Here is a 17,266-nt window from a genome sequence, read left to right as displayed (position 1 = left end):
GTTCAGAAAGGGATTACAGGGATTGTCTGAAGACTGTAAAGAATTGTACGATGTCAAGTGACACTTTGAAGAGACCTACTTGTGTCAGATTGAAACAGCAAAACGAGTGATGATGGTACACTATGGTTTGTAACAAATTGTATTCGAACTGTATCCAGGTAGAAGAAAGGACAGAGCTGAAAATCAAGAGAAGGGCCCGGAGGACAAACTTGTCAGCTTATTCTTTGTGTTTGAGTGTAGTAGGAACTGGTCTCCTCTGTCATACAAGAACCCTCACGTTGAACATGCATGAATTATAATCAGCCATCACCTTTGTGAGAATGTGCTGTGGAATTTTAATGCTTTGAAGACCATGGCCTCTGTCAGGACCCATCCAGCTCCTCCCAAGCTTAATGAGGTGTCTGAACAAGTAGGAACTTGACAGTTTTCTTCCATTTCGATTATCGCCAGTCCTCCTCATCAGTGATGCACAAGTGTCTATTTGCAGTGCATTCCCTTTTCTCTGCTGCGAACTATTTTAATTATCTTTGTTTACAGAGAACTCTGCTCTTTCTGCGTTTTTGCAAAGTTACAAATTCCTCCTTCCCTCTACGTTTTTGTATGTCGCCTGTGCATGTCTAAAGGAACTCCTTTCCTGGTGTTAAGGCAGGTGGCTTCAGTTTCTGCCTGTGAACCATGTGACACCTGCCCGTCTATTGTCTGTCCTCTGCTTGCTTGCAGAGAGTTCTTGTTTCTGTTCTCGCCTACAAAGGGCCTCCGGGCTTTCCTCTGTGAGTGGAGCGTTCTGTAATTACGTTCCTAATCGCCGCTAAGATCACACAATACAGATCTTTTGGTGGTTCTAAAAGAAAGTCATCGCGATCCAGTAGAGTCGAGTAGAATGATGAATCATGAATGAAAAGCTGTCTTTTTCAACACACATCTCAGATCATGATACAATGCTGGAGCGCGTGTCACTGATGGGTGCCACTGTCATAAGGTTTATCCAACAACCAATGGCAGGAAGGGCACTATATAGAAATCAGTTTGTATTGTATTCCACTCTCTTAAGCAGTGGTACCATCTGTGCCAAATTAGACCCAGTTAAGTAAAATGCAACCTTAGTATAAAGGCAATTTGCCAGGTGGATACTTAATAGAACAGTAGCCTGGTTGTGGATCTGAAAGAGTAATTACAGGAAAGTGCATTCAATCAAGCTGCTGCATGGAGATAGCGGAGAGCTCTGTAGTTTTGGCCTCTTCATAAATCATATTCTGCCAGTGATGAAGCCTCCTGTTCATTGACTGGTCACTTTCTCATTTCACATTCAGACAACAACCTCTTTACTGTTCTCCTTTGAATTATACAGTGCGGTCGCATCATTCCTCTGGGGGTAATTGAATAAAGAGGCAGGAAATTAAATCCAATCGACTAGATTAGATGGAGCGGTCAAGTCCATTCCTCTCCCTTCTCTCTCCCTTTCTGACAAACCTAATGTCTCAGCACTTTCCCCGTCCACTGCCTGGAGCCACGGCTGTGGTGAGGGTGTTGGGATGAGCTGTCCTGTTGTATAAATTCATTTCCAGCTGAACTCTGGAGTTCAGCTGGACAGAGCAGAGAGAAACTCAAATTGGTGTCCTTTACTTTTAATGTGTTGTAACTCCCAGTTGTGCCCCCTCCATCTGTCAAATCTCATTGCACACAGCGAATGTATGAATACTAGCAGACAGAGAACTGCAGTCACTTAAGTACAGAGGTAAATGCAATGTCCCTCATGCAATGGCCCTAATGGTTTGCATTACAGGAAAAAAACAATACCAATGGTATTTCATGGGATACAGTATATTATCACAGAGGAGCTTGTTAGTGACAAACCCAGTCTGCACAGACGGGAGAGAATTATTTTCTGCCTGTGTATTGCACGGTCTTCTACAGTAAGTATATAGGATCAGCAGATGGATTCAGAGCCTCATAATATGTTTTCTTTAAATAGAACATATATTTAGTGCTCCCATAAGAGTATCTGAACACCATGGATCTGGAGGGAGTCAGCACGCCTCAGAATGATCTTGTGGGCTTCTTTTTAACTCTTCAAGTTCTGGATGTGCTCTTCTGCCTTGGCAAAGTTTATGCAGCCAACTCCTCAGCTGCATTGAGGAGTAAGGCTGCTGTGCCTGCAGGATTTCCCTCCAGCTCAGCGCTTAAATACTCCAGTGAATTGACTTGGTTTAATTGGAGCAGGTTTATAGCTTTTCTCAGCTCTTGCCCTTGATTAGAAGATGACTGTAGCCGTAGAGGAACGTCACAGCTGATGGAAATGCATAAGCTCAGAAGAAATATTTACAAAGAAGGGAAGATCCTTCAGTGTGGTTTCTCAGTTGTTTGTTAGTACTGTGAGAGCACAGCCTGGTCCAGAGCTCATTCCCCAGCCGAGCTGCTGGAAGCCCAACCAAGGAACCAAGGAAAATCTTGTGAGTTTTGAGAACTTTGGAAGTGTTAGTTTGTGAAGTCTCGGCTTCGTTCTCACTTCCCTCTGAGCCTGCACTGGTAGAGGATCTTACATGTTCCAATTACAGCAGATTGACCAAAAGAATCCTGCTTTTTAAAGAGCCACCTGACCAATCGTCTACCAGTAATAGGTCAGGTGACTGAGGAGCAGCTCATTCCCCCAGAGGTTCCTGGGAAATGGGATCCAGACAAGGCTGCCCTCTTACAGTACTAACAAACAAGTGTTGTGTCATACAAATGACAAAGTTCAGGTGTCTGAAGCAGAAGTCTCTTTATTTCATATGCATATGGAAGTCCGGCTTGCAACCACTAGACTTAAAAAATAAGTAGCTGAAGATGGTCCTTTATACCTTTAAACAAAAAGAGTTACTATGACACATTCTAAACAAATGATAAGACAGCAACACATGCCAATTAATTATATCTAAGTTGCAGACTAGACAACAGTTAGTTCTTTTCATGTTCTGGGCTTACAGCCAGCTTACCAAATACATGCCCTTTATCTTACTGAACAAGGACAGGCAGCATCATTACATATTTGGGCGCAAAGCTAACTTCAAGGCACTAGACTGCATAGTTTGCAAAAATACAAAAACAAGAAATTATATTATTATCTCACTTCCCAGGTATCTCTCTTATCTCTTCACAAGTGAGAAAGTACTTAATTGATCAGAAGCTTAAGTACATTTTCCTTGAGTGTCCATTTGTGTCTTTGGATTCATGTTTCACTCTTGTCTCTGATGAAGTCCTTGGGTTTGACTTTGTCAATACCTCCAAGGGTTGTGAATAATTCAATCAGGTTGACTTGTAGATATGTCATTCTTTTTAACCTGTCTAATGTTCCTTTGGTCCAGAGTGTGGAATTGCTCTTCTTGAATAGGTTCCACTGTGGATTTGTTTGGAATGTGGTGACCACTAATAAGAAATTACTAGAAATATTGTTACACATAATTTTTATTGGCAATAATTTCCATTCGCCTCTAGAATTGCTGCAGTAAAAGGACTTAAAAATTGGAAAATGCTTTTGATTTGTACAAGGCAAATGTTCATCTTTCAGTTCTTGCAAAATCATATTCTCTCTTACTGGGATGTAAAGATTGGTAGAAATCCTAAAATTAAGAGGATATTTTTCTGCTTAATTACTGTCTGCACTTGAGCAAAACAAAGACGATCTTCATTTGTTGACTTGGACTCTCTGCTTAGGTGACATACATTTGTGGTCTAATTTGTTTTGGAGCTGTTGTTACATAGGATGTGTGAAACTTCATCTTGCAAGCTGTAAGGAAGAGAATATCCCTCTTCTTAAAATCATCTGACTTCATAGCATACTGTACAGAGCATACTAACAAGATAACACTATAAACAGAAAAATTATCCTTTTTTTGCAGTGCACATACTGTTATAATGATTTTCTTGTATCAGGCCAAGCCACCACATACCAGTGTCTGCCTCACTGTTCAGTTCGATAACAAAAACTCCCTGACTTCACTTACTATACAGGGCCCTGCCAAAGTATTCACAGCCTTCCATTGATACCCTGTTATGTTGAATTACCAGTGATAAATGTATCTACACATTATGCCAGTGGAGGCAGCTATAACAGCTGTGAATCTGTTTACATGAATCTCTACCAACTTTGCACACCTACCGTGATGCAATTATCAGCCATTCTTTGCAACTTTGCAAAAGTTCTCTCAGGTTGGTTGGGATTTGTAGATGGACAGCAATTCTGTAGTCTTCCTAACAATCGGATTCAAGTCAGGACTTTGACAGGGGCCACTCAAGAATATTTGCTTTCTCCTTGTTAAGCCACTCCAATGTAATTTTCTGCTTAAAAGTACATTTTTGTCCCAGGTTTTCCTCTGGTATTTGTCTACACTTTGCTCTTCAGTCTTGACAAGCTTCTCAGTCCTTGGTTATTAGAAGCAGGACTTGCAGCATCATAATATTACTTTATAAGGGTACATTCATTGACCGACATCTCTGTGCTCAAAGGGGTATTCAGTGTGCCAAGAGGTCAATGTCCCCAAAGGATGGATTCCATGCCTAGCCTGTTTGGGGTGAAATGTTAAAACCCACTGGTGCTAGTCTGGTGTGCATACTCTATTTCCATTCAGCTTCGGACAGCAGTGGCTAACTCTTAAATGAATGGTACAAGGTTAATGTGGAACTGGTCTTGTTCCTCAGTCCCCTCCTATCCTGTCCCATCGCTGTTTAAGACCACAGTGGGCTGTCAAATGACCTCATTTTTTATTGAATAAAAGTAAAAGATTTGACCAAAAATAATCAGGGCACGTTATATAATAAAACTTTTATGGCTTTCTTCATTTTTCCTAGACAAAAAGGAGAAAGACATTTGTTTACTCATTTAAACCTTAGCTATAACACAAAACTTGTTTCACTTAGGTATTACTGCAGTTCAATCCCTGTGTTATATTCAGATCAATAAAGACATGGATATTTCTCCTGTTGTTTGTTGTGTGCAGTGCTCAGAGCACCCTCATTAACTACTGTATATACAGTAGTGTTACTATAGTGTATATTGGTAAAAGCTGAGTATATTGCTGAGGCTACAGCATGATCAAGTATGCTAAAGCAGAGTAAATACAAAGTGATAGCATGCTAGAGCAGTGCAAAACTCTAAGCCTTGGACTGTAAGTCTTCAGTAACCTCTGGTGTGAGTGTTGCCCAGTACACTGGAGGACTTCCTCCTCGGACTCGGGACCACCATGGTCATTCTCTACCTGTGTCTCTCACCCTTATTGTGTTTTACAAACCTCACGGTCAAGGGACCTTCGAGGCTTATAGCTCTGGTGCAAGACTTTCACCACCTGATCCATCAGGCTAAATACCCAAAACTCTAAATTCTAAAGGAAATTAATTTCATTTCTCCCCTGCAGCATATCAGATTACTGGCACTTGACCGTTTCTTCATGCATTCATGCAGTTGGCACTCAGATAATATGTATATAAAACCACTTAGTAGCCATGCATGTCCAGCTGGAGTACCTGTGTGCATACTGAACAAGATTGGGGTATTTGCTGTCAGCTGAGTGAAATGTTTAGTAGCAGGGTGTCTACTAATGTTTCATTCTTCTGAAGGCAGCCCTACTGTAGATCGTCAGACACCAAATCAAGAGTGTTGCTTTCGCAGTGCAGAATCAAGACATATTCCTTGGAAGGTCAAAAATGATAGAACTGAATTCCTGTGGGCAATTTATTTCAAAACAGAGCTAATAATTGCTTTTTTAGGCTGAACTTGAATTGATTTTCGAGAAGGACAGAACATCACCAGTTAATCTGGAAAGGACAAAAATGCTCCCAAGAGGTAACCAGGAGGGAAAAATAATTATTTAAGAATGGGTTTCAAGTGGTTTTTCTACTTTCAGGGAGTTAGCTCTGTCCTGTAGTTTGTACATCCGGTGGAGGAGCTGTTTGGGAATGTAACGGCTTCTAAACTGGCATGTGTTTCCATCCAAAGGGTAAGAAGCTGAGGTGAGCAATGGGGTGACCCAGGGAAAAGCAGAGATGGTATGTCAGCAAAGTGGAGCTTTGTGGGGCGACGTGTCAACAGAGTGGAGTTTTGTGGAAGAGGGTCAGGAAAGACCTGGTAGATAGAAGGAGAGATGTATCCCCATTGCCTGAGCCACAGTGACTCAAACCCAGTGTTTGAAATGCAAAAAAAAGGAAAGAAAAGTTTTTTTTATATCCTACAGATCATTCATGTATGCCTTTATAGGACAGTAAAACAACACAAGTCTTACACATAGGGGTCTATGTTCCTCTTATGATTGTATGAGCAATGGCTGATGCAGAAATATCACAGAAACAGTGCAAAATCTTCATTGATTGCAAATGATCTGTTTCAGCTAATTCGTCCTTGATGAAATGCTTCTTGTTGTGTCTAATGCAACAATTGCAAAAAGGGTAATACGTTTGCAAGAGAAAACATTTTCTTGTTTTAAACGGAGAAAATGCAGAGGCAAGACAACCATGTTCCTTACATCCACTGCCAGCACCCAGGCCACTAATCAAGCTGGTTAAATTGAAGCTCAGTGCTCTCCGCAGCAGTGGTGCCACCAAAATGCTTTATATATCATACACCAGCATCAGAGGACCAAGAATACACAGTTGTTTATATTAGTAATAACTGTGTTTAAAGAGTTCATACTTTATTCAAGAAGTTACAAACCTCCCATCAAACCTTCCTTGAAAAAGAATGTTTTGTACTGTAGGCTATTTCTCTAGAGATCTGTAATGCTGGACCAAGTAGAGCTGTGGGGAAGAGAGTCCTGCCTGTGCATTATGCATTATAGAAGTGCCAAGCTACCAGACACTACTGAGTTTGTATCCTCTCTGCTTTGTTCTTGGCATTGGCACAGAGTTAATACAACTGCGTTGAAACAGTAAGTAACAAAACGGAGCAGACACAGACAAACCGGTAAATCTGGTAACTTGGCCCTTGCACATCAAGCAGGGAGGATGAGGATTCTAGTCTATGGAAACAGTGGGGAAGCTCTAGAATGCCACACATCTTTTTATGCATTTTGTGAAGATGCTCATGTTAACCTCAGCACTTTCTAGACTGTGGTAAAATCCAGTAACAGTAGGTTTCAGTATGGACGTAAGGATCTGTCGCATGCAATCTGAGGGTGAGAAAAGAACACGGCGGTCCTGAGAAGAACGAGTTACCAGAGAGAGTTGGAGAATGTCCCCCAGCTGAGAGAGGGGTTGCAGATAGTGGTCGACTTCAGAGAAGCAGATTCATTGTCTGCTGTCTCTGTTCAATGCTGCATAGCTCTCTGGCTTGCAAGACATGCCTTATCTATATGCATTACTGCCTCTTCAATATTCTCCCAGATAGTATTGCTTCATGAATCCCTTTTTATTTTTGCGGGATAAATACACCTGATTGACTTGCCTGTTATGTTACCGTTTTGGTCACCTTCTTCCTTCTCCTGTTTCCTCAATGTTTAGTTTATGAAAAGAGATCAATCAGACGGACTCCCTCTACCTCAGGGTGGGACAATGTCATATTATTGTGCTCCAGAAGTTCTTTCTTCACAGTGAGTACTCAGTTACTAATCTAACCAGTTGCGGAATGTTAAGGCTTTTTAACAGTCATCCAAATTATAGCTACTGCACCTCAATACCTAGAAGCTAGTAAGTAACCTATACAGTAAGGAACTAAAGTTGGAGACCACTTTAGGAACATCAGCTTGTTACTGAAATTAGCATTGGTACCAGTTGATGTGCTATTGTCTCTGCAACAGAACTTCCAAGCAATGCCCCAGGGTGGTGACCGCAGGCCTTGTGGTATAGAAGGTGCTGTCTTTTTTGGTAAGATATTACATTTTGGCCATTTGCCATCAGTGCAAATTTCACAACACTCTTAGAATAAGAAGGGATTCCAATCCTACTGTCTTGACTATATCCCAGTTCAGTGGTGCCCACTAGCCCATCTTAAGCTCTCCTTTCCATTCATTGGGTGAAGTCAGTTCTCTTTTTTCCTTCTGGCCCAGCTGTGTCGAATGCTGGCCATTTATCATTCATTTCGGTGGTGCAGGAAATGAGTCTTCTCCTGCATAAAAATGCTTGGGGATCCTTTTTCTATGTGAAACATTATATGAATTCAATGAGAAAATATTAAAAGATTAAGTTGATTCAGGGTACAGTACTCTTAATTAGTAGAGGTAATACTTTAATATTACATAAAAGACCTCTCTGAGTCAATCTGATTAGTAAGATCAACAAGGATAATTTAAATAACGGTATACAGTATGTAGGAAAACGTGATTCCTGAGCTACACTAAAACTACTTTTCATATCTGAAAATACACTCTCTTGGATTCCTTTTAATCCTTATTGGGGAATTTATTTACACAATAGTGTAAGCACTGCAGCGGTAAGCCTGTTGTTTCCACAACATTTAGTTTGCTGCAATATGAGAAAAGATGCAAAGGCACATGGTGGTTGATTTAATGCCACTGTGTGACCGCTGTCATGAAAGCAAATTTACTGTGCAGTGAAAACCGTGTTACATTCTTGTGTATCAGTGTGGTGCCTAGCATGACTGTTTCATGCCAGAAATGTTGTTTGAAGTTTCTAATGCTTTTGAATTTTGAATAATGAACCAGGGCACGCATTGGCAAATAATGTGATTCATCACCATTTTAATGTGTCAAGCTGTTGACACATTAAAATGTGATAAATCATATTAATGTGATTAATTAGCCATTAATTACAGGATTTCTGGATAAATTACCATTGTTGACAACTATTTTGTAATTAGTATTAGTATTAGTATTAGTCCAATTAGTACTAATTCAGCAAACTTCACTAAGTACTACCACTGAGAAGGCATGGCTTGTGTTACAAGATATAAGGCACAGAACTTTCCTTGTTCTCCTTGTGTACAACTTTAAGCAAATTGTCTGCTTGGTACTGAATAAATTACTAATAAATTAGAAAATCATTCAAAAGAGAAACAAAATTACTCCTGCTATTTCCCAGCCTTTCAATTCTGGACGTTTGAAATTAAATTGAAGATATCGCACCATTTTGAAGTGGTTTGCTTCACTGGCACTGCCCTAGAGCTCATCGCTGGCTTTGCCTGAGCTGTTCCTGTTTTATTTCTTTCTTGTACATTGTTTTTGGCAAGAAATTTCTCCCGTACTGGGGAGGATATTTATGAAGTGTCTCCGTTATAAAAACAAATGGGCCAAACATTGCTTTTCCAATCAGAAATAAATTTTCAAGGCTAATGGCAGGGCACTGGCATCGGCGTATTGATTTGCAGGTTCCATTCCTCAGCGACAAAACAATTTTTCTACCTGTTGGCCTAATGGGCTATTTGAGTAATGGGCTGGAATTTCATTAGCAGGCTGAATGGCGGAGCTTGGTTAGCAGATTAACCAGAATCTAATTCAAGATCTGCACTATTTTCTTTCAAAGTGTAAAAGTCAAAAATATATCTGGGATTGATTCTTAACAGTTGAATTAACACAAATAATGAAGTTTACCATTGGCTTCCCCTGTTATTTCAACACTACACTTGTTTTTTATGTCTCTTGAAATCTATCAAAGGCAGGGAACTTGCATTTCTTTCCCTGAATGGCAACACAAAACACTAAAGCACACTCATGCCAGTAGTCAACTACTTTCTGGGTGAGCATGCCAGGGGCAAAAAGATTCCCAATGCTTGATAAACACTTTTTCCCAGAACAAGCAGCTCTTCTGCCTGAGACTAAACTAAAAGGCTTTTGAGCCTGAAAAGATAGAATATAGACAACTAACACCCATAAAAATGGCAACACCTTTTTTGCACTTCCTGGTATTTTAAAAGATGATAAACTGAGCCAGAGGTTCAATTACAGCTGAGGTTCTCTCTACAGGTCGATAATCAATTTTCTGTTTCTCAGTTACAATGTGGATGACTGCAAGATGACACTTTATTAATTCTTATTCGTATTGACTTAGGTCTAAATGCCAGCCTCACATAGGCGCTAGTAATTAATAACATGCATCCGTGTGCTCCACACAAAGTTGTGTGACAGTATCGCATGGCAGTTTTCCTGTTGAATCATTCGTCATGTCCTTACACTGGCGGAAAAGAATGATGGAGACATGGAGGTAACCTTAGTGATCCCAAAGCAAGACAGGAATCAACATCAGCTATAACATCATGTGATTATTTATCACCTCTTTAATAGGACAGGCAAAAAGAAGATAAATACACCCTGAGAGCTGCTTGCAGCCCAGTTTGTTGGGTGTAGAGGTGAGAGGCAGATTTCCCACAGTGGGCGCTAATGTGGTGGTTCCAAGGATTCGGAAATGATCTGCTCATGACTTATGCTTAGTCTTGCTGCTCTCTAAGATCAAGATCAATGCCCCCCAGAATAAGTTTTCAACCGTTAAAGGTAAAACTAAGGGTAGTATTCAATTTGTGAATTTTACTAGGATGTCATTTCCATCCATTTTTAATCATTTCTTCTAATAGGATAGCTGGCGGCAGGGTACAGTACACGCTCACTGGGATGCCAGTCCATTGCAGGGCAGACATACTGTAGACATGCACACAATTCAATTCAAGATGCTTTATTGGCATGACCGATGGGTACAATCAGTGCTGCCAAAGCAAATAAGAATAAAATTAACATGAAACAAAGCAAAAAATAAAAATAAAATAACATCTACAGACATATTTCAGACATTTACAACAAAGACATATCATAAAAAATTGACATACAGTATACTGTAAACATATTGAGCATTATTGGGAGACAGACTCTCAGGCTGTAACAGGAGATCACATACTGGGCTGCCAGTTCAACTGAGTTCCCTCCTCCCTCTCCCAGTAGGTTTGGGATCCGTTGTGAGTCTGGCAGGTATGGGAACTCTGGGATTAGATTTCTGAATTTAGGGAAGAATGTTTCTCTAATCCCAGAATATCCGTTACAGTAGGAAGTGCACCTCTGTCTCAATATCTCCCTGCTGGCAGTGGGAGCACAGCCTGTCACACTCACACCAATTTTTCCCAGAACCCAGTTAATATACCGTTGCACCACTGTGCCGATGACGGCAACAACATTAATCAGCAACTAATTAACTACATGAATTAACAACAACATCAATTAACAACAATACTATGATTATACAGCCGATGCTGATAATAATATAAGGACCCAGGATTTCAGTCTAAATTTGTTCAAGAACATTTAGAAAACAGAAATGGAAAGTTTTGAGAGTCAGGAGCAAACTCTCTAGCCTAAGCAATGGTTCAATGGAGCTCACTTACAATCACATGCTCTGAGGACCTCCTCCTGTTGGGAACGAGTCCTGTGTTCTGATGGTTTCATGCTGTCACAGCTGTTCGGTGTGGAGGTGGCAGTGTGATGGTGTGGATAGGTTTCTTGCGGTTTGGGCTATGATTGGTGTTTTTTTTTTACAACAGAAGCAGTCTGCCAACACTGATAGCATTTTGTAGTCAAGGCTGTTATATCTCAACAGAGCTGTGATGTGACTTATCAGTGTGAGGACGATGGAATTGAAAAACCTAGCTTGCCTGTTCTGTCTCCTGACGTCTGGTATGATCTATACAAAACCAGCCTCTACTGGTACACTGGAACCCAAGTTCTTGTATCTCTCTGACCATCTGTCAAAAAGAGGTGCAATTCTCTGAAGATTTCAGCATTGATTAAGTCCAAGGGTGAGCCCACAGCTTGTTAAATATATTGTGAACAGGTGTTTTGTGTTTTTTTACCTGTTGTTGCAATATTTATGATGATAATACAATGTCTCTCTCTTGATTCAGTGCTGTTCTGAAGAGGTGGAGATTGCTACCAGATGGAGGGATTCAGTCCTCATTCAGTTACTCAATATGATGCAGAGAAAATCCAGCATAAACAGGGAGCAGAAGTCAATCATGCAATCTCAAACTAATAAGAGTGCCGCTGGTACAGTACATTAAAATGCACATTTGCAAACTAAAATTTTAAAGCATCCCAATTAGCCTTGTGAATTTTCGTTTTTTTAGCTGGGTTTTAAGCAGAATTGGAAACACACTGGTATTTCTTGCTCTATTCGACCATAGGAGAAATACATTGAGTATTACACATCACAACCCTGTGAGTGTTAGCAGCAGAAGGACATTTCTGCCTTGTTGAAATTGTGGGATTGTGAAAGTGACACAAATACCTTGAACCCCAAAACACTGGGAAACAGGGAAGATGCTGCAGCACTGATGACAACTATAGGGCATTCTTGAGATCTCCCCTCACCAGCTCCTCTCAGCCAGACTCTTATACATTGAATATACAGTAGATTATACACATATCATGAGGCAGGGATGTTTCTGGGAAGAAATTTTAAGAGCTCAATGGTTTATATCCGTAACTGAGATGACCGCAATCTGGAAAAAGACAAATACGTGTCCCCCTCACCTTTAAACTGAGTTTTGAAGGATGGGTTTTGCCTTAGTAAAAGTGAAGAGAATTCTGGATTCGAGCTAAGGAGGAAAGCCATCCTGAAAATGTTATACAGTGAGAAGTGACTCACTCTTTCAGTGCACTGTTAGAATGGAAAACGCTTAAAAACTGCCCTGCTGTCATGTTGCTCCACAGTGCTGTATTTCATGTAATTCACCAGTGGGTCCTGGAGCTTCGCTCCATTCTGCAAAACACTGAAAAGAAGGTATAATATGTAAGTCTGTAAAAATAATGAAATCAATGAAAACAACTCCCAGTGCCACAAACTGCCCTCTTTATAAAAAAGCCTCTGAAGAGATTCTGACTCACTTAGAGTCGGGTGGGTTTTAGAGAATGTGTTACTGCTGTTTCTTTGATACTAGGTCTCCTGTATTTTGCTCCCATAATAGCAATGAAACAGCTATAGGCAAACTGGGTTTTCACACCATTCTGTTTAAGACAATAGAATAATCTTTTACTTACTGTAGAGCCTTTTGATATTACAATGAGCATCCCCTCAATAATAGCACAAGAATGAGATATTGGGGTACTATCATTCCTGGTGTATTAATATCAACTCATGTGAATCCACAGTATATTGCTAATCCTAGATCCTAATCTTCTTTATTCTTCCTGTTCTTTTACATACAGTATATTATTATCTTTGAAAACAGACTGTTCATTTTATAAAAATAATCCTTGTTCTACATAGCACCTTAAAGTCTCTGCAAACTTCCAATTCTTTTTTTAACTGTGACGCATATGTAATTTTATGATAATTCTAATAATTAGCTGTCTTTTTTTAATGATTTCAAAAATGATAAGAGTAGCAGTAAGGGATTAATGACTGCAAGTCTGTAAGTTCACATCTCAGATGAGACGTACAGTAGCTGTCTCTTTTATAAACTGCTTCCAGTAGCAGGCCCAGTTGTATAATTATTGATATAAGTTGCATTTGAGTAATAACATCTAAATAAATTAATAAGTGCAATAAAATGTTTTGCCTAAATAATGGCAAATAATAGCAGAAGAATTAAAATGACTTGCAGATTGTAGGAGAGAGAGTGTCCTTACCATGTTTGGATTGTGTTGTTGTGTGGGAATAATAATAAAAATTCCTTACACTTACAGTATATAATGCTTTTCTGGAAACTCCTCTCAAAGCACTTACAGGTAATGGGGACTCCCCTCCACCAACACAATGTGCAGCCCCACCTGGATGATGTGAAAGCAGCCATAGTGCTTAAACCACACATCAGCTTAAATACGCAGGACAACAAAGGACTAAGACACTATATAGCTCTATGTTTCTCAGGATACTTTGAGACAGGATGGGACTAGCACTACATTGAAGGTTGTTCATTTGGAAATTCATCTTTGCATCTTGTGAGGAAAATAAGTTCTGCCCATGTGCAGTAAACATAATAAGAAACAGTTTTCTCTAAGTCTGAAGATGAGTTCTCACCATTCTGTCTTTGTCATGAGTAGTGAACAGCTTAGTATTACATGGTCACTGGGCATGAGAATTAATCAATTAAATCAATGTAAGTTCTAGCAACAATGTTGATGGGCCACATTTACTTGAGCATTTCTTGAGTGTGGAAAATGATTCAGTGAGCTACCTAAGACTCTCTGCGACTGTTCCAAAATTGTCTGGATACATTTTTGGGATTGATAGCCTTGTGTTCTAGGCAAGTTAGACCCAAAGAAAGAAGAGAGACAACAGAAGGTGCTGGAAATTTCAGGTTAACCATATACATATAAATCTATGAGGGGATTTGATACAAGTATTCAAAAGTGCCCTGACTAAATTTACACACTGGACTTTGTGGAAATGCATTTAAAACTGACTCCCACACATCTGCATGCAAATGGTTGTGGAAATGTGGTTTAAGCTGAAATATCTTCAGATCACTTAAATTATACAGTATCTGCTGGGCCAAACAGCCTTCTCTCAATTTTTATATTTTTATGATTTATGTGAAATTCGTCTGGAGGTTCGAACAGGTCCTAATTAGCACTATTAGCTCAATTAAGGGTCTATTCATGTCACTGTGGGCTCAGCAATAACAAAAGTAAGAAAGCACAGGAGTCTCGAGCACTGGAGCAGGAAAGCTTCGGACTGCATGTTGAGAGACTGTGTATTAGCAGCATGTCAAAGATAACCGCAATAAATAAAAGAATTTTCACCAGACTCCAGACCACGATAAAGGATACAAACCAAACAAGACCATTTAGTCTATCAAGCTCTTCTGGTTACTAGTACCGAATTGATCCTTAGATCTCATCCAGCAGTTTATTGGCTGAAATCAGGGTATCAGTTTCAACAACATGGCAGTTAGCTTGTTATTTACTGTATATTAAAGAGCTGAGGTAACTGCTTTGTTTTTCTTTCTTTCATCATAATCAGTATCATTATTATTAATAATGGTAGCAGTAGTTTTTAACAGACATAAGTGTAAAAAAAACTTCTTAGATTGCTAGATAGCAGAGAGTTTAATAAATCTGTCCGATTTCAAGAAAGGCAAGCAAAATTCATGTGCATGCACTAGAAGGTGTTTCATGCTGTAAGTCGGTTCTCATTGTACTGTATCTTGCGATTTGCACACTTAAAACCTGTGAGAGATTAACGACAAAGGAAATTGCTGTTCTATGTTTGCCTTCTTCATGATCTTTCAAAGTGTTTAACAGGTTATAGTTTATTCATCTGAATATTATCTACTGCTATAGACCATTTTTTTGCCATTACTGATAAAATCGTGACTTGGTGTGTATTTACACCCACTCAGTTAATTGGCAAAGGTTTGCAAAATGAAAAAGAAGCATGTGTGATTTGCACATAATATCTCCTAATTTGTTTAGGCTAGAGTGATGATTTGTCTCGGGAGGTGTCCCAATGTAAAGCGAAGTGTGACTTAAAAATGTTGTTGAAAAGTAATTCTTTCTTTTTTAGGGAGATCTGTATCTAATTCAGAGGCAGTTTATAGTACCTGCAATTTATAATGTACACTTTCTCAGCAAATTGAATAGCTTTTATCTATCCATTTTCTAACCACTTTATCCAATCCAGGCTTGTCAGGGAGCAGGAACCTGACCAGCAAACAACAGGTACAGGATCGGACACTCCCTGGATGGGACATCAGTCCATCTCAGGGTAAACACAGACACAGAAACATAAACACACAACAGGGCCAATCTTCCCAGAAGCCAATTTACCTCTCAGTATGTCTTTGAACTGTGAGTGGAAACTGGAGCACCTGGAAGAAACCCATTCAAACACTGAACCAAGGGCCCCAGTGCTGTGAGGCAGCAATGTTAACCACTGTGCCACCATGCCATCTGGGATGCTTTTATCTTTCGTTTAATTCCCTTTTTAGTGCCATTTTAAATTATGTTCAGGTATGCACATTCTCAATGTTGTAGGAAACAGATAATCTTTTGAGTTTTGCAGTTTTTGCCAATTTCTTTTCATTCACATTTCATGCAACAAACTGAGGCATAAGGAAAATATATCGGGGCAGTCTAGTCACTGAGTTCACATTCACTCCTTTTTTTAATGAGATCTCCTGCCACTTTATTTTTATTCCTAAATTAACATTGTAACAGATTGCACTCTAAAGCAGGGGGGAATATAAACTTCTTAAATATTCATGGTCATATAACATTTATATTAAATTGTAATATTTTTTCTTTGTAAATATGATTTTTGATGTGTGTAAAACAATTTAGTTACAGATATCTCATGGAAGCTTTACTAGATGTTAATGAATTGTTATTAATGAATGTGTCCCACAAAAAGCTCATTTGGAATGCATGGTCTGGTTTTGACATTTCATTTATTACACCGAAACTCCCAGGAAAACATGGAACCCAGAGTGGTCAAGGACTTATTTATTAGTTATTTGCATATGCTCATCCCTTCATTATGTGAGGAGCAAGTGATGGCCTGAGCACCACCAGCACAGAGAGCGAGGTGGCCAAGTTCTGCCTGTTGTGATTTACGACAATGAGGAGTGTACTTTCTGGCAGCAGCTTTCAAATTTCCCTGCTCTGCTGGGATATGACAAGCTCACTTGTGACAGTCTCTGCAAATTTCAGCTTCCCTGAAGGGCATGAGGAGCAGAAAACAAGCCTGTTTATTGCCGGTAAATTAATAAGGCACTCTCAAGATCCTGCATTTTATGGCATTTATGTGAAAAATCGGCAGCTTAGTGTGCTTATATACCACACACCATCCCCTCTCATGGGCTGGTGTCTGATTACTGCTGGGTAACTACAGCCTACAGCAGCAGATCCCACCTCTTGCGTGATACATAATGCATGTGCAGCGAGTTACTGCGCGGCCACCAGGAAATCTGCATACTGCTGGGCAGAGTTAAGAAGGCAGAAGAAACCCTCTGTGATCTGAGAGGGTGAGAGTAAGAAAAAAACGCATTCAGATCTGTATGGATTTAGAAGGCAGGAGCTCCTACAGACAAATGAGCACTTACAGTAGGTTGGTAAAAGTCAGGATGATTCCCCAATGGATCAAAAAGTAAACTGCAAATAGTCCCATTGTTCCCATTGGTTATAACGTCACCTGGTAGAATGTGATCTTGACAGCGGGTGCAGTGCAGGGTGGGTGTGTAGAAGAGCTCAGGTTTCCTTTTGGGAAAAATTATAACCAGAAAATAGGTTACGAAAAATGTGCAATTTTGACATTTATATGGCACACCAGTCTGACATTTTTTACTTGATTGTGAAAAAGAGTGGAGTAATTCTCATCTTAGTGGGATGTTATTGGCAGGAATGTGTTAGCATGAAATAACTAGGGC

The sequence above is a fragment of the Lepisosteus platostomus genome, chromosome 6 (genome assembly GCF_059453375.1).
Source record: "Lepisosteus platostomus isolate fLepPlt1 chromosome 6, fLepPlt1.hap1, whole genome shotgun sequence".
Lineage (NCBI taxonomy): Eukaryota > Metazoa > Chordata > Actinopteri > Semionotiformes > Lepisosteidae > Lepisosteus > Lepisosteus platostomus.
This window is presented reverse-complemented; position numbering follows the sequence as displayed.